This window comes from Pelodiscus sinensis, chromosome 26 (assembly GCF_052426305.1).
Source record: "Pelodiscus sinensis isolate ZL-2025 chromosome 26, ASM5242630v1, whole genome shotgun sequence".
Lineage (NCBI taxonomy): Eukaryota > Metazoa > Chordata > Testudines > Trionychidae > Pelodiscus > Pelodiscus sinensis.
The window spans coordinates 8244674-8263045 of NC_143077.1; the positions used below are offsets into that span (position 1 = coordinate 8244674).

At 45.1% G+C, this 18372-nt stretch overlaps 1 long non-coding RNA gene across 1 annotated transcript in view; it reads left to right on the forward strand.

Annotated features, from left to right (window-relative positions):
- Window positions 1-18372, forward strand: part of LOC112546262 (uncharacterized) — a 116186-nt gene that overhangs the window by 66635 nt on the left and 31179 nt on the right. Inside the window, exon 3 of the long non-coding RNA XR_012897654.2 lies at window positions 6109-6284. This is a non-coding gene — a long non-coding RNA (uncharacterized LOC112546262). The remainder of the gene's footprint in view (window positions 1-6108; window positions 6285-18372) is intronic.

Here is an 18372-nt window from a genome sequence, read left to right on the forward strand (position 1 = left end):
GGGGTTCTTCCAAATAAATCTGTCTCAGATTTTTACATAACTCATGTTACTGTAGCATCTCAGTGCCTCACAATCACATAGCATTTCTAATTAATTCTCAACACCACATCCCCACCCACAGCACAGGCAGTATTATCGGTGCCTTTTCAACACCTCTGTGATGTGATAACAATAGTATCACCATTTCGCAGATGGAAAACCGAGGCACAGAGAGGCTAAGTGATTTGACCGTGATTAAAAAGGAAGTCTGGATCATGACTGCAGGTCTCCCAAGTCCTAGGTTAGTACCCTACTCACCTGAGCATCCTCCATCTCTTCTTCCAAAACATTTGTGTGCTTCAGCCTTGGTTGTGTAACTGCAATATCGCACCTCTGAGCAGACCTCTGATAGATGGGATTTGAACCTGGGAACTTCTGAATGTAAGTGCAAGAACTTCTGTTGCCTTAGCCAAAAGCCGTTAGCAAACCAGTACACCTCTGTATACTCCACCCATTACAGAGGGAACAGATGTATTGAGTAGGAGCAGGTTACAGAAATGTTTAACTTTATTATCTTCAATATTATTGTTGCTCATAAGTTTGTGGTAGAGCTAGGAGTCTCAGTCATGGACCAGGAGCCCATTGTGCAAGGCACTGTACAAACTTTGCAGTGGTGAGAAATCTCATTGACTTCAACTACTCACATGCTGAGTCTTGGGTGTGTACAAAATACTTAAAGTAAGGACAACTTAAGACTTTGGCATGTCAGTATCATCCAGCTTGGGGCCAGGAAATCAAAACTAGTCCCCACAAATATCCTGTTTTTCTAATTACAGAATTTCCTCCCCGACCAGACCAGGTGCAGCCAAAATCCCCAATAAAAAAAGCTCTGATTAAAACTCTGGTATCAAGTGAGTCATAATCCTTGCCAGCTCAAGGGCATTTTTTTTATCTATTAAAAACTGTTTTCTCCAAATGAAATTAAAAAAAGGGAAGAGATAACAAAACTCATTGCTTTTTCATATAAAAAAGGAAGAAAAATTTCACATTTTTTTTAAAAGTTAATAAATGGCCAAGCCCCAGCAGATGGGTGTGTGTGTGCGGAATTTGCATTTTTCAGATTAACATGCACGAGCGAAGATAGAAAACGCACTCGCCCCTAGGGAAATAATTTGAGAAATCTTTGCATATTTTATTTAAAAGCATGCCGCGTTAGGCAGGGTAATAATGCAGAGCGATGGTGATTAGGTTAGGCCTGAAGGGATCACAGCCTGGGACCCTCCCCTCCCTCCTCTCTCATCCTCCCTTCAAACTCCCCTTATTCCTTGGTTTACTCCCCCAGACAGCCTGAGGGAGTAAATTACATGTGAAGCAATATCACATGTTAGGGGGCTTAAACCACATTCTGACCAGCATGCAGGGTCCTGGGTGCTGTATAAGCCCCCTTTACACCCTTAACATGGGGTTTAGACACAGGGAAAATAGGGCCTTGTATGAGACCTGAGAGGGTGAAATTTGTCCCTGTGCAGAGTGACGAGTACATGCCTTAGACTAGTGTTTCTCAACCTTTTCATATAAAATACCCCTTTAAAAAAAATTATAAGTACTCCCAGTACCTACAGTTTTCAGACACACAATTTTTTTTTCTACCTTTGCAACACATTCCTTTAAACAACTTATCTTAGCTGGGCGGGCAATGATATTTTTGGGTGTAAAAAGTACAAAAATAATAAAGCTTTGTAAAACTTAAACCAAAAATTCCATTTTCTCCAAATTTCAGTTATGTTGACGAACCCCCCAGACTCCTCTCAAGTACCCCTAAGGGTACTCGTACCACTGGTTGAGAAACACTGCTTTAGACAACATTTGCCTATAGGTATTGTGGCCTGAAAGAGCTGAATTTAGATGTAAGCGAGGCTAAACTTGCTGAATTGTGGGGATTTAATCCCTCTTGGGTGTTTTTTAGCCATGATACCCTGTCTCACCACTTCATAAGTGACTGAGAAATGCTTCCCCGTGTTTTAAACCCACCATCAGCACCGTGACACAAACCTGCACTGATGCCAGCCGCATACTGGCCACAGACATCCCGGAGACCAATGCTGAATCCCCAGCTGGAGAATGGATGGAAGTGGTTTTCCCAGCCTGTGAACATTTCTGAGATTTCAAAAATGTTCCCAAACTGGGCAGACATCTCAGAAATTTCCACAAAACAAAACTCTGAAACCATATCTTGGGTTCAGGTGGGTTTTGAACATTTTGTACCTTTTCCTTTTAATTTTGATAATTTTTTTATTATTTTTTCATTCTATTTACTCCAAAGTGCAAAAGGAAAAGTCATCTCCAACCAGAAAAACAAAACTTTTCATTCAGAAATGTCACCATGTCCATTTTGAAGCTCCCCTTCCCCAATTTTTTTTATTTTAGTCAAGAAATTTGACGAAAGCCATTCTGCCCTGTGGCAAGTTTTAGTGTGAGCAAATCAGCATTTTTCAATGAAAAAAACATTCCATAAAAAATGTCCTGGCCAACTGCCCCAAACCCTGTGGAGCTAAAATTGGTCTCTGCGGACTGGCAACATGAGGATTCATTAACACATGGGAAAGCCTAGTCACATTCCAAAATTGGTGAAAAGTGTCATATTGGCATGTGTATGGCCACTAGGTACAGCTGGCCATTCTGCATGGGTACATCTACACTGCACGGCTATTTCGGGATCCCGGAGGTATCCCAAAATAGCTACCCCGCATCTCCACAAGCCGCCTGTTATTTCAAAATATTTTTTTAAATTACAGGTGTGCTATTTCAGCATCCTGGTAACCCTTGTTCCATGAGGATTCAGGGATGTCTCAAAATAGTGTGTTATTTCAAAATTTGGTGTTGTGTAGACGCGCCAAATTTCAAAGTAGCCTGTTTTGAAATAGACTCAAAATAAGAGACGCAATTTGTGTAGTGCAAATCGCGTATCTTATTTCGAGTTTCGGGTGCTGTGTAGATACCCCCCCCCCCTCAAAGTGCTCACAGCTGCCCAGGCATACATGTCCACCTGTCACAATCCAACCTGCCATGTTAAATTAACAATAGGTATCAATTACTATTAATATTCAATATGATGGAATAACTGTCTGGCTCTGTAATAATGCAGAAGATTTATTTCTATTATGGCAGGACTGCCAAGGATCATCAGGGTCCTATTGAACTAAACACTTTGCAGAGAAGTAGGAAAGAAGAAAACCCTGCTCTAGAGAATTTACAGTCTGGGCCCAAGTCTACACTAGGGGAGAAAATTGAACTAAGATACGCAACTCCAGCTACATGAATAGCATAGTTGGAGTCAGCGTACCTTAGTTCGAATTTCCATGGCGTCCCCACTAATGGGAGGTTGATGAAAGAAACTCTCCTGTCGATTTCCCTTTCTAATCATGACCTGGTGGAGCACTGGAGTCAACAGGGGTGTCATCAGTGGTTGATTTAGCAGGTCCTTGCTAGACCCGTTAAATCAAACCTTGGGAGATCGATCTCTGCGGCATCAATCTCCCAGTAAGTGAGACAAGGCTTCAGTGTCAAAAAGGATGTAAGTGGCAGAGGATAATAAACAATCATTTTGCAAATATCGACCAATGTATTTGCAAATACAATACACCTGTGACCGAGAGGCAGGCGGTGTTCTCCTTATAATGCAGGTGGGGGATCTGACACAAAAGTCCATGTACCTTAAGTACTTATATGGCCACCATCATAGTTACAGTATTTATCCCAGCACTGCTGTGAAGGAGGGCAGGGCTGTTATGTCCCTGGTACAGATAGGGAACAGAGAGACTGACAGATCTTTTAACCCATGTCTCCCAGGTTAGTCCTCCTACTAGACTTTCCTTCTATTCCCAAGACTTTATGTGACTTCCTTATGGCCAGATAGGAAACAAATCTAAGCTAAAATTGAGGCTTAGGGGTCCCTGGCTCCCAACACTGTGCTTGGGACATTAGTCCCAGTCTCCCATTCTCACTTCCTCTGCAAGGGATCTTTCCATTCTTTGGACAGAGCTGAGATGTTCCTGTGGACTGAAGGTATCATGACTAGGTTCTATCATGGACAAAGCCACTTAGCCACCTCCAGCTCCTTTCCTCTCTTAGTTGGTGAAGGTCTGTGGCGCTATACACAGATTTGGGATTGTCTCTGTAAAGTCATGCTCCAGCGAGTCCTTTTGCTCTGCTGCCACCAGCTAAGAACTGACAGAGAACCACTGCCCCCAGGTGCAAAGATCATGGGAACTGAAATTCATCAGGACAGCAAGGAAGCAGGGCAGGAAGCAAGCAGGCAGTTGTCAGTGCAACCTTGGTGAGTGCACACTCAGCTGATTGAGATGCCCACCAAAACAGCTCTGGCCAAAATCTTTCAAGGACTGGTCAAAGTATCTGGGAGTTTCTTCCTTGGAAAGGGTCTTTTGTGTCTGAGTCATAATAATAACCATTGAGATGTCCTAGAAACCCACCATCACCAGCCCTCCCACCCCAGGACCTCTGTCTTCCAGAACCCGTCCTCATAGAATCATAGAACACTAGAACTGGAAGTGACCTCGAGAGGTCGTCAAGTCCAGTCCCCTGCCCTCACGGCAGGACCAAGCACCATCTAGATCATCCCTGATAACCTGCTCTTAAATATCTCCAGTGATGAAGATTCCACAGGCTCTCTAGGCAATTTATTCCAGTGCTTAAACACGCTTGGCACTAAATGATTTGAGGGAGGAGCTTAACCACCCTGACAGTTAGGAAATTTTTCCTAATGTCCAACCTAAACCTCCCTTGCTGCAATTTAAGCCCATTGCTTTTTGTCCAATCATCAGAGGCCAAGGAGAACACTTTTTTCCCTCCTCCTTGTGACACCCTTTTAGGTACTTGAAAGCTGCTCTCATCTCCCCTTCTCAGGTTATGTCTACACTGCCAGTTTTTTTCAGCGGGAGATATGCAAATCACACTCTCATTTGCATATCTTCTGCCGATCCTTTTTGCGGAAGAGGTTTTGCCGCTAAAAAGCTCCATGTAGATGGGGCCATTTGCTGGGGAAAAAAAACTTTCACACGATCCTGTAAACCTCTTTTTTTTTTTTGAGGAATAAGATACTTTTGTCGGGAGAGGCCATATTTCAGAAAAAAACCTCTTTCGAAAAGTCCCCTTCTTCCTTGCGGAATAAGGAATACAGGGGCTTCCGAAAGAGCGCATTTGCTCTTACGCAAAAAAAAAGTGGAAGAGCATATGCGTTCCCTGGACGTGGCAGAGTTTTTTCGGGATACTCGAAAAAACCCACACTCTAGCTGTACCCCTACTGTGAGGACAGGGGACTAGACTCAATGACCTCTCGAGGTCCCTTCCATTTCTGCTGTTCTATGATTCTAATGTTATGGGAACAAGCAAATAACTTTTCCTTATTAACTTTCTCCACACAGGTCATGATTTTATAGACCTCTATCATATCCCCTCTTAGTCTCCTCTTTTCTAAGTTGAAAAGTCCCAGTCTTTTTAATCTCTCGTCATATGGGACCCGTTCCAAACCCCTCATCATTTTTGCTGCCCTTTTTTAACCTTTTCCAATACCAATATATCTTTTTTGAGATGAGGCGACCACATCTGTATGCAGTATTCAAGACGTGAGTGTACCATGGTTTTATATAGAGGCAATAAGATGTTCTCTGTCTTATTCTCTATCCCTTTTTGAATGATTCCTAACATTCCGTTTGCTTTTTTGACTGCTGCTGCACATTGAGTGGATGTTTTCCGAGAACTAGCCACATGACTCCAAGATCTCTCTCACTTAAGTAGTTGTAGCTAATTTAGTCCTCATCATTTTGTATGTATAGTTGGGATTATTTCTTCTAATGTGCATTACTTTACATTTATCAACATTAAATTTCATTTGCATTTTTTTTGCCCAGTTATTTAGCTTTATGAGATCTTTTTGAAGCTCTTCACACTCTGCTTTGGTTTTAACTATCTTGAGCAGTTTAAAGGGAGAAATGATAAAAACTCAACCAAAATAGCAGGAAAAGAATGTTTACCCCCCGTTCTCCAGACTAATACAGCACAGGACTTGAATTTCTGGTCTAATCTCTCCTATTTGTCCTTGTTGGTCTGCAGAAAGAGAAGTTCATTTATAGGATGGCTGATCCAGAAGCCAGGGAGGAAAGAACTGAGCACCATCATTCTCAAATCTAGCCTGTGAGATGATTTACCCAGAAATGACACTGCAGCACCAGACTTGCTGATTGGCTCCTGTCTTATGACATCATCCAAGAAAGCAATGTGGACTCAAGGTGATGCATCTATTTTATGTACCTCTGGTGTTCTCTTTATCCAGATGAATGTTGGTTTTGTTTTAATCTTTGTGAGCAGCCTCCCACTGTGATATCATGTGGCAAGGAGTTCCACAGGTTATCTCTTGGTATCATGTGGCAAGAAATTCCATGGATGATCTATGCTCCATTTTAAATGTGTTGCTTTTCAGTTCCATTGGGTTGCTTCTTGTTCTTAGAGGACACTAAAGGGAAAGCATCCACATTATAAATCATCTCCTACTATAGGTGGCACTCAGTGAGGGGGAAAGATGGCTTTGTGCTGAACGCTCTGGAATAAGACTTATCCATTCTGGGGCTCCTGGCTCTGCCACAGTCTCCCTGTGAGACCTAGGGCAAGTAATTTATTTTTGACGTGACTCCGTTTCCTCATTTATAAAATGGGGATAATAATATCTCCTTTGCTCTGTTGATTTAGACTGTAAACTCTTCACGGCAGGGACTGTCACAATATGTGTGTGCAGAGTCCAGTGCAGGAGTACTGAAGGGGAAGGTTGCAATGCTGTAACACAATCTGAATGTGGTCTGCAAATAAGAAGCTGTTGTACAGCACAATTGCCAATCTAGCACCTTTCGTCAGCAATTCACTTGGGCAATGTAAGATGTCTTATCCGGCTGTTACCATATAATCAAACATACAATACCTTTTCCTGGGAATCCCCTCCAGTGAGAGTTTTACAGAAAGCCCAGGATTTACACATCAGTGCAAGGGGATTAGGAATTTGGGTACACAAACCCTTTAGGCACCTCTGTAAACCCCAGCCCCAAAGTTCAGCCGTACAAACCCTGAGCTCCAATTTCTGTAGGAAGATGAATCATAAATTGAGCCTGGGTGTCGTGAAAGCATGTGTATCAGCTTGCTCCCTTTTCAAAGCAAGTAATAAATCAAGGATCATCCCTTAAAATACTTTGAAACACTCCACAAGGGATATATTTTTAACACATGGCTCTTTGTGTGAGAGAAATCAAATTGCTTTTCATAAACTGCTTCTGCTGTAACCCTAACAGCCCTGCTTGGCACTCGTGTAGAGCTTTTTATCCATGATATATCTGAAAGCACTTGACAAAGGTGCTGACATATATCCCCATGATCCCCCACAAGGAAACGGACACACAAAACGGTGACATGACTTGCCCAAGATCAGAGAGCAAGCCAGCGGCAATGGGACTAGAACCAATAGGAACCCTGACTACCAGGTTGTCCTTTGGACCACACAAGGGGAAGTGGCCTAAAGGTTTCAGAGCAGCCTTCTGAATCCTGCATTCTAGCCCCTGCTCTGCCATTGGCCTGAAGAGTGACTTTGGGTGAACCACTTCCACTGCTGCCTGCCTCAGTTTCCCCATGTATGAATAGCCGGGTGATGGCAGCTGTCTACCATCCCAATTCCCTCCACCCCCAAGCTAAAGAAGCTGGGAAAAGAAGCTGGAGGTGAAGGGGAAGGAATTCTCTCCCAGGCTTCCCCGTAGCTACAGCTACACAGCCCCGAACCTGCAGCTGTCCCTGTTCTAAGGAGTGTAATGGCCGACAAACCTTCATAGAATCCCCTACCAATCTTCTGGCTTGCTTGCCCCAGCCTTGCCAGCTGAACCCAGCTATAGTATATGGGGACAAGGTGAGTGCCCACCTCCCTGAGCCAGGTTACGTGGCACACAGGGGAAGGTGGTACCTCAAAAACCACCCCTGCACAGAAGAGAAGGAGGCAGGAGTCTTGAACACATTTTTCTGATTCAGAAATTGCCTTGGGTATCTGGCCTTCTTGGCCTATGTCCCAGTATGCTACTTTCAGCCCTTCCTGTGTTTTTCACCTGTCTCCCTTGAGCAGCACTGAAATGCAACTACCTCTGGGGTGAAAAAAAGGGTCAGAGAATCTTTAATGTCCAAACAGGACATTGAGATTCAAGGGCTTGTCTGAAAGAGTCCTACATGGTAACTATCAGGGTGCTGGGAAGGGTTGTGCTGACTTTTGGTGTGCTTTTTAGGTTGCATTTCTAGGACCAATGGGTGCTACAAATGTCTTGAAAGCAGCAAGGAGGAGCATAGAGGTACATGGAGCTCACCAAAAAGCTGACCAAAGTGTTCTGAACCACCAGGTTTCAGACAGGGTCTTATTTCACCTCACCTGATTGGCTCCCACCCATTCAATGCATCATTTTCAGCAGAACTCTAGTCAGACTAGTGCAGATAAAACAAAAAATAGGACAATGTAGCACTTTAAAGACTAACAAGATGGTTTATTAGATGATGAGTTTTCGTGGGCCAGACCCACTTCCTCAGATCAGGAGTCTCCCGGAGTCCACTTAGGGAACAATCAGGTGGTAGCATAGTGTGCAACTCCCATTAACACCAGTGGTGCAAGGCAAGATTAAAAACAGCTGGGCAAGTGGCTGGGGATTTAAGATGCTGCAGTTGTGCAGCTTGGGGGGGGGCATTAATTGGTTGGGGGTGAGTAGGAAGAGCATAAATAGGAGGCGGGGGCCACAGTGGTTCAGGCTTTTTGATGATGAAGTAACAAGGCAAATGCTGAGGGCTTCAGTAAAAGTTGAGCTGTGCTACATTGCAGATTTCCTTAGGCCTGGGAGTTGCTCAGTGCCAGCTTTGGTTAGGGCCCTGCAGATATTTGGGCATGTGGAGGGCTGGTGATTTTGCCAAACCTCCCTCAGCTAGGGAGGGAGCCACCTATGCTGGGCATTCAGCTGAAAGCAGTTCCTAAAGCCCACCCCTCTTCTGAAGGAGTTTGGCAGGGCAGCTCCATGAACTATTTGCGCTCCCTTGCATTTTGAGGTGTGGGGGTACCAGTATGGGAGAAGATGACTTATAGGGCAGCCCTAGCCATTTGGCAAGATGAAAGGGGTCTTCTCATTGCATTACTATTTTAGTACCTAGAGATATGGACTGAGATTGGGGCCTTGTGTTGGAGCTGTACATGCACATGACACACCTTGGCTTACAATTGGCCAGAGAAAGGGGAGCTGGAGAGAGGCAGGATCATTAGCAGGGTGTTACTTGTGGGGGACTGAAGCCCAAAGATGAAGTCCTAGAATACTAGGACTGGAAGGGACCCCGAGAGGTCATCGAGTCCAGTCCCCTACCCTCATGGCAGGACCAAATAGTGTCTAGACCATCCCTGATAGACATTTATCTAACCTACTCTGAAATATCTCCAGAGATGGAGATTCCACAACCTTCCTGGGCAATTTATTCCAGTATTTGACTACCCTGACAGTTAGGAACTTTTTCCTAATGTCCAACCTAAACCTCCCTTGCTGCAGTTTAAGCCCATTGCTTCTTGTCCTATCCTCATAGGCCAAGATGAACAAGTTTTCTCCCTCCTCCTCATGACACCTTTTTAGATACCCTTTTAGTCACATCAGTATTGCCAGTTTCACACATTATAAAACTGAGTCAGGCCTTAAAAATATTTCTTAAATATCATGAGGGTTTTTTTAAGGGATTCTTTTTGTTTTCACTTGGGTTTGAGCCTTTCAGGATCATGTTTTCTGTTTTTTTCTGGGGGTCCATGAGGGCTAGAAATGCTTTAAAATGTGGGTCATGGGCTGTCAGGATAACTCCAGAAAGGAGACGGTTTAAGAAAAAGCATCCAACACCATGGCAGTCAGGATAGCACTGCAAGAGCTGGCAATGCCGAGTAGATGGCAGAAACATGGGGCAAACCAGCTCTTGGGAGTCTAAGCTGAAGAGGTTCCTGCCCTGCTCTTTTAAAAACATCATCCTGTTGTGTAGACCCCAGCGCCCTGGAGTCAGAGGTGTTACAGCAGGATTTGCTAGCCAGCTCCCTGTTCCTATCTCACTCAGCCACCCCGGGTCACTCCAGGCAGCGCTCACTTTCTCAACACCCCAAATCATTAATGGACTCACACATGCAACACTTTGACACCTTCCCCTCCTCCTCTGGATGTAGGCAGGGGTTTATATGTGCCGTGGCTTCTGTTAGCTTCAGACTGAACTTTCTAAAGCGGGGGAGAGAAGAGGATAAAACCTTCCCCCTGGCAAAATCCAGGAACTGGAAAAGCCCCTGCTACTTCCCCAAGCTTTGAAATCTGAAACAGAGCAGCGGCGAACAAACCCAAGCCTGGCGCTCTCTCTGTCTGTTTCCATTATTAATAAACTTTGAAGGGCTCCCTTCTGCTCTTAATGAGATTAGTGTTATTTTCAAGCATTGCCGCAGGGCAAAGGACTGAAGAAGTGGCTGATCTGTAAACTAAAGGGTGCTAATCTATGGGGGGTGGGTTCCCCCAGCCCCATAGCCCCAAGGCATCAGGGGTTGGGCCAAGAGTAATCAATTAAAAGAGAGGATTAGAAGAGTCTTGGTCACTTGCTATTTTGAGGTCTCTCTAACACACTTCTGAAAACAAACAGCCAGAAGGCTGCTGCGGGTGCTTGTGTGCTCCAGGGGCAGAGGGGTAGGAGAGAGAGAGAGGAGATGGCTGCTGATCAGGAGGGGGATTCCAACTTTGCCATTAAACAGCGATAAGAAATATCGTAGTCACATGGCCCTTGTTTACATTTTGAACCAAAAGAGGAGGAGGGGAAGAAGTCTGCCCTTAATCCATTGACAGCCACCATTTGGTTAGCAAGTTTTTCTGAGAGTGGATTTAAAACCTAACTTGATTCTGTTCACTCAAGATCATTTGAAGAAATGGGCTTTGCCCATGAAAACTCACGAGACGATATGTATATATATTTGTGAGTCTCTAAGGCAGGCCTGCACAACTTAGAAAGCGGTGAGGGCCATATTACTCCAAAGAAAACAGCTGCGGGCCGCAAGTAGGGATGCTCTCCCAAAAAATACCAAACACATGGGCTAAACATTTTTGTTGAGGGGAAAAAAAAAGAACCATGTGTGTCTTCACTTAGCCCCCCGGCATTTGTCTCTTCTGCACCCTGCCCTTTGGTGCCTTCCCCTTTCTCCTGACCTGCCCCCCTCCCCTCAGCACAAGCCCCTTCCCCTCCCCTACCTGGCTTCTGCCTTCCAGGTTGTGAGGCTGCTGGAGCCTTTTTGAATCTGGCGGTCACTGGCCATGACGTCATGACATCACACCAGTGTCCTGCCATCTGCAGGCATCACACTCTCTGGCTTGTGCCCCACCTCCTTGCACCGGAGCTGCATGCAGGCAACCTGGCAGCGAGAATCACCGCACTTCCCCCTCCCCAGCGGCACTCCACTTCTCCGCCCAGCCGGCAGATCGGATGGGGCCACGCCGCCCGTAGTCGGCACAGGCTGCACAGTGAGCCCCTGCAGGCCGCATGTGGCCCTCGATCCGCATGTTGTGCAGGCCTACTCTAAGGTGCCACGGGACTACTCTTTGTTTTTGAAGTTACGGAGTAACATGGCTACTACCCCCTCTGAGCCTTTATTCAGTTTGTTTAGTTTATTGCCAGGTTTTTAGCGTGGTTTAGAATTTAGGAGTTAAACCAATGAATGTGATGACCCCACATACCACAGTGCTTGTGGTCTTCCAACTATGAACTGTTAGAGCAAAAGAAAGGCACCAGAGGCTCTGGTTGTGTAGAAACATAGAGCCCTTCCTTGCATGTTGGGGTCCGGAATCCTGTGCCCAGATTTGGGCACATCCCTCACCAGAAAGAGACTGACAAGTTTTTCAGGGAATTGTGCAAAGAGCAATAGACAGGTCAAAGCCTAACTGGACTGTCTTGAAATAGGGTATCTGTGAAATACACCCAGGATATCTACAATCACCTAGAGGCCAGAGGTAAGTAAGCAAGGGCGCCCTGGTGCGCAGCTCCTGTAAGAGCTGGCTGAGTTTCAGTAAAAGCCAGCAAGGAGTTATTTAAAGAGCCGGCAGGGACCTGGGTTGCAATAGGAGAGGACCGGTAAGAAATGTTAAGTTACTTTCACCATTGCTTGAGGCCCTTTTAACTAAAAACCCAACATCAATGTCCTCCCTCCCCCCCGAAGCGCTCACTCCGAAAGGGTCTCTCTGCGATTCTCATAGTTTGCAGCTTTTGCCCTTAGTATTGGGTATGGACATCTTTTCTTATGCTTTCTCCTCTCCCAAGAGCAGGGCTTGAATATGAATTGGGGGGGAGGGGATTGCCTGTTGCAAACAGAGGGTCTTTGCTCTTCATGATGTTTGTCCAATAGCTTCTTCCTCCCAATTGAGCTGTCCTATCTGTCTGGGTGGGAGGCAGGGAGCGAGTCAGCTGAGCAGAGAGTTCCAAAGTGGACAGAACAGAAATGCGATCTGTAGAGGGCGGATGAAGCAGTGCACCCTGGCATGGATGCATGCATGGGGCCTGTGACTTGGGAGGAAGCCCCAAAGAATTTCTGGGCTCTGTTGTGGGAGGTCTTTTCCTCAGTGTCACGGAGCTCATGGCGCTGCATCACTAATCTTCTCTGAACCTCCCATTGACTTCTGTGGGCTTTGGGTTAAGTCCTTATAATGCACTAGGCAAAGGAGACACCAGATCTGCTGGACAGCAAAGCGCACATATGATGGAGGGTTCATTGAAGCGATTGGCTGGACAGCTCTGGGGAGTCAAGTCCTCTGTTGCCCCTCAGAGCAGATACAGTACAGAGTGATGGCGAAAGCCTTCCTCCACCCTATCTCCTCACAAGACCACAGTCCAGATGCTAAGGGGAATTCAAGCTGCATGGCCCATTTTCTCATTAGCCTTTCTGCTGAGAAAAGCTCATAAAATATTTACTGACTTGGTTTTGGGAACTAGGCTGAGACCATTCAAGCTCAAATCATGTAAGGCTTGGGATGGTTTCTAACAGGTGACCATGAGGAAAAGGAAGCAGGTTCTTTGTTAAGAAAACAAAGGTCCTGGAAGTGTTCCTAAGGCAGGCGCGGCAACTTGGACTTCTGCTTTACAACTTCTAAATATGCTCCCTAAGAGCATGTCTACAGAGCAACATTATTTTGAAATAATGTAGTGTGTGTCTACACAGCAAACCCGTTATTTCGAAATAAATTTGGAATAACGGGCTTCTTACTCCAACTTCTGTAAACCTTGTTGTGTGAGGAGTAAGGGAAGTTGGGGGAAGAGTGCTCTATTTTGACATAACTGCTGTGTAGACATGCCCAAAGTCAAAATAAGCGATTTCAACTTAAAGTACGCAACTGACGTAGCTCAAGTTGTGTAGCTTATTTCAAGTTTAGCCATGCCCTAAATGTCCTAAGCATCCATGTAATCTAGCAAGGAACTAGCCAGTCCCCTTGTGAGAGATTTCACAGCCAGGAAAAGTTTCCTTTCATTCAGTCTTATTTTCCCCTCTGCTCAGTTTTCTACCCCAACTCCTAGCTAAACGCTCCTCTTTGGCTGCCATCAGCAACTCCGCAAACCTCATTGCCTCCTTATGCTCTGCAAACACTTGTCACAGGACAGTGGTCTCCACTGGTACACTGAGACCGCTGAATGGCTCTGCAGTGACACACAACATTGCATACCTGCTACTAGGTCAAATTGCAAAGGATGAATATAAGCAAATAAATCAAGTATGTAGGGGGGAAATTGGAAAGGCGAAGGCACAAAACGATCTCAATCTTGCTAGAGACGTAAAGGGTAACAAGAAAACATTCTACAAATATATTAGAGGCAAGAAGAAGACTAAGGACAGCGTACGCCCATTGTTCAATGAAGAGGGAGAAACAATAGCAGAAAACATGGAAATGGCAGATGTGCTTAATGTCTTCTTTGTTTCATTTTTCACCAAGAAGGTTGGTAGATGCCCTAACATAATGAATGCTAGTGGAAATGGGATAGGTTTAGAAGTTAAAATAAAAGAACAAGTTTAAAATTACTTAGAGAAGTTAAGTAATAGAGATGTAGCCATGTTAGTCCGGTCTTGCTGAAACAAAAGACAGGACTATGCAGCACTTTAAAGACTAACAAGATGGTTTATTACCTCATCACCTAATAAACCATCTTGTTAGTCTTTAAAGTGCTGCATAGTCCTGTCTTTTGTTAGAGAAGTTAGATGTCTTCCAATCACGGGGCCTAATTAAGTGAATCCTAGCATACTCAAGGAGCTGATAGAGGAGGTATCTGAGCCATTAGCTATCATCTTTGAAAAGTCATGGAAGTCTGGAGAGATTCCAGAAGACTGGAAAGGGAAAAGGGCACTAGATTTGCCCTTTTCCAGTCTTCTGGAGGGATTCCAGAACACTAGAAAAGGGCATATCTAGTGCTCAGCTATAAAAAGGGAAATAAGAACATCCCAGGAAACTACAGATCAATCAGCTTAACTTCTGTGTCAGGAAAGATAATAGAGCAAATAGTTAAGGAATTCATCTGCAAATCTGTGGAAGATAATAAGATGATAGGTAACCATCAGAATGGGTTTGTAAAGTACAAATCATGTCATACCATTCTGATAGTTTTCTTTGATAGGATAACAAACTTTGTGAATAAGGGGGAAGCTGTGGATGTGGTATACCTAGACTTTAGTAAAGCATTTGATAGGGTCTGGCATGATCTCCTTATTAATAAACTAGGGAAATACAACCTAGATGGGGCTCCTATAAGGTGGGTGCATAACTGACTTGATAGCCATTCTCAGAGAGTAGCCATTCTCAGAGAATAGTAATTAATGGTTTGCAGTCATGCAGGAAGGACAGAACAAGTGGGATTCCGCAGGGGTCAGTTTTGGGACTAGTTCTATTCAATATCTTCATGAGCAATTTAGATATTGGCATAGAAAGTATGCTTATTAAGTTTGCAGATGATACCAAACTGGGAAGGGCTGCAACTGCTTTGGAGGATAGGGTCAAAATTCAAAATGATCTGGACAAACTAGAGAAATGGTCTGAGGTAAACAGGATGAAGTTTAATAAGGACAAATGCAAAGTGCTCCACTTAGGAAGGAACAATCAGTTTCACACCTACAGAATGGGAAGTGACTGTCTAGGAAGGAGTATTTCAGAAAGAGATCTAGGGGTCATGGTGGACCATAAGCTAAATATGAGTCAACATTTTCACACATGATTCTGGGAGGCATTAACAGGAGCGTTTTGAGCAAGACACAAGAAGTCATTCTTCTGCTCTACTCTGCACCGATTAGGCCTCAATTGGAGTTTTGTGTCCAGTTCTGGGCACCGCATTTCAAGAAAGATGTGGAGAAATTGAAGAAGGTCCAGAGAAGAGCAACAAGAATGATTATAGGCTTAGAAAACATCTCCTACAAAGGAAGACTGAAAGAATTGGGCTTGTTTAGTTTAGAAAAGAAAAGACTGAGGAGGGACATGATAGCGATTTTCAGGCATCTAAAAGGGTGTTACAAGGCAGGGGGAGAAAAATTGTTCCCTTTGGCCTCTGTTGATCGGACAAGAAGCAATGGGCTTAAATTGCAGCAAGGGAGGTTTAGGTTAGACATTAGGAAAAGCTTCCTCACTGTCAGGGTGGTTAAGCCCCCCTCAAATCATTTAGTACCAAACATGTTCCATGTTTTTAAAAAGTGATCATTTTAGCCCTTTAATTTTGTTCTTTAACATGACTAGTTTAAACGAGGAGTCCTTTGGCACCTTAAAGACTGACAGATCTGTTTGGGCATAAGCTTTCGTGAGTAAAAACCCACTTTGTCAGATGAAGTAGTTTTTACCCACGAAAACTTAAGCCCAGATAAATCTATTCGTCTTTAAGGTGCCTCAGGACTCCTCATTGTTTTTGCAGATTCAGACAAACACAGCGACCCCTGAAAATGGTTCGTTCAGTCACTTGAGATGCAGTTTGTAGAAATAAAATTCTCAATACTAGGCAAAATTAACCCCAAACCCCAGTGGATTCATGGTGGCAAACCAGCATCCCTTATCCCCTTTTGACAGAAAGATCTTTCTTCTTCATTCCTAACTTGCCAGAGGGAGAACCCATCTGAGTTCCTACTTTTCACCCGCCCACTAAAGCCTCCCCTTGGCAGTGGATTTAATCCTCATAGCCACACGGTTTCACATACTTCATTATCATGTGTTTGTGGATTAAGGACCAGCCCCTGAACACTCCTTTGTCCTGCCCATTGTTGGGCATTTTGCTCGCCTCTGCTTTAAACCTTGTAACCATTTTGCTGCTTTTTAAAATCCGCCTGAATAGGGGGTTGGCTGAAAAAGGGGGAGGGAGGCAAGTGGGGGGAAAGGGATCTGAGGCATTGAGGTTAAACAGAAGCATTCAGACTGCAGCTGCCCCATCTCAATATCTTCCCAATGACCCCCCAGGCCCAGCAGCAGAAATGAACATCGCCGGCAACGTGGCAGCCCCGGGACAATACACCTGCTTGCTGGGGACAACCACTTTCATGCTTATTGGGATTAGAGATTTTAAGTGTCGTTCCAAATTGTGTGGATAAACAGTCTTGTGAAAACTTATCGTAGCAAAAGGGCCCCTGCCGCCACCCTTCGTCCCCGGCCTTTTGTCCGGGCAATTTTTATTGGCGGATTGGATTTGATGAGGTTTAAGGTTTATTCTAAGGACTCCATTGAAGAGCTGATCCTTTGTCTCATGCCGCCAAGCGTGAAGAATATGAAACGTGGGCACAAGTAAATCTGCTTTTCACAGGCATTAGCCATTGGCACACACAGGGACCACCAAACGCCAGCTGAGACCCACAGATCCTGCCCTCCCCACCAGGCTGGCCCTGCACTTACAGGGGTGGAGTGGACATTGCTGCTTTCTTCATTTTGGGGTCCAGTTCAAAACTTCCCATCTTGTTTTTAAAATCCTTCCAAGCAGAGGTGGCCCTAGACTAGCTGCCGGCAACTGGAGCCCTAGGCGAACCATGCAATCAGCGCCCCCACCCCCAAATCCCAAGGGCAGATCCTTGAATTTGGCACCCCATTTAACTTGGCACCCTAGGCGACCGCCTAGTTTGCCTATATGGATGGGCCACCCCTGCTTCCAAGGCCTAATGCCAGACCTTTCAGTCCCTGTTACCTTGGCCTCAGCTATCTCATGCCGACTTCCCCTATGTCCCTTAGTACAGTCTGCCCACTATCCGGGCTATATTAAGGCATAGATGCTATAAGCCTGTGCAGTGAGGGAGGTTTAGGTTGGACATTAGGAAAAACTTCCTACCTTTCAGGGTGGTTAAACACTGGAATAAATTGCCTAGGGGGGTGTTATGGAATCTCTATCACTGGAGATATTTAAGAACAGGTTGGACATCTATCAGGGACGATCTAGACGGTGCTTGGTCCTGCTGTGAGGGCAGGGGACTGGACTTGATGACCTCTCAAGATCCCTTCCAGTTCCAGTGTTCTGGGATTCTATGCCTGCAGCCCCAGATGAAGTCAAGTGAGGATATCAGAATCTCCACTTTTGTTCCCTTAAAATAATGACTACTTTGGTTTGTGGAACCAAGGAAAACCTTGAAAATGTGACACCCACCCCTCACCCCATGCAACCAATGCCTGCCTGCCTTGGCAGACAGCCTGAAACAATAGCGCTGAGAGGCGTGAACTGTCACATTCATCTTTACTCTGAAATCACCTGCCACCCCAAAGCAGAGGGTGGGGCCCTGATGTGGGGTGAGGCTGTGGCAGGAGATTGGGGTGATGAGGGTCATATGTGAAGGTGCATCTTAAGGCCCCAGATTCCCTTTATTTGTCCCAGTCACTACGATGTAAAACCCATTTTAATAGCTGGACCCATTTCTCCCACCTTGCCGATTGTCCCTTTGTTTTCAAGGCACAGTGGAAAACCGCTCTCTCTCCCCTCCCTGGCCTCTCTGCCTCTTAATTTTTCTCTCTTCCCCCCAGACTTTTATCCCTTACTTAACTGCATTTTCTAACAGTAAAGCGTTCAGGGGATGAGGTTTGGATGAAAAAGATGCTAGGAAAAATAAATAAAGCCATGTTGCTTTATCACAGTCTTCTGACTACGAAAGGGGATGTGTTTCCAGACCCTGAGAGATCTAGGGGCTCTGTGGACATGCTTTGGAACTGGGAGTCAGCTTTTTTGTGACATACTGGTAGGCTGGAGAACAAGCTACTACATGTGTATCTGAGTGTGAGTGTATGTCTGTCCACGCATGTGGTCAGTGGGCGTGGTATGTCCCGTTCTGTGTCTGGTCAGAGA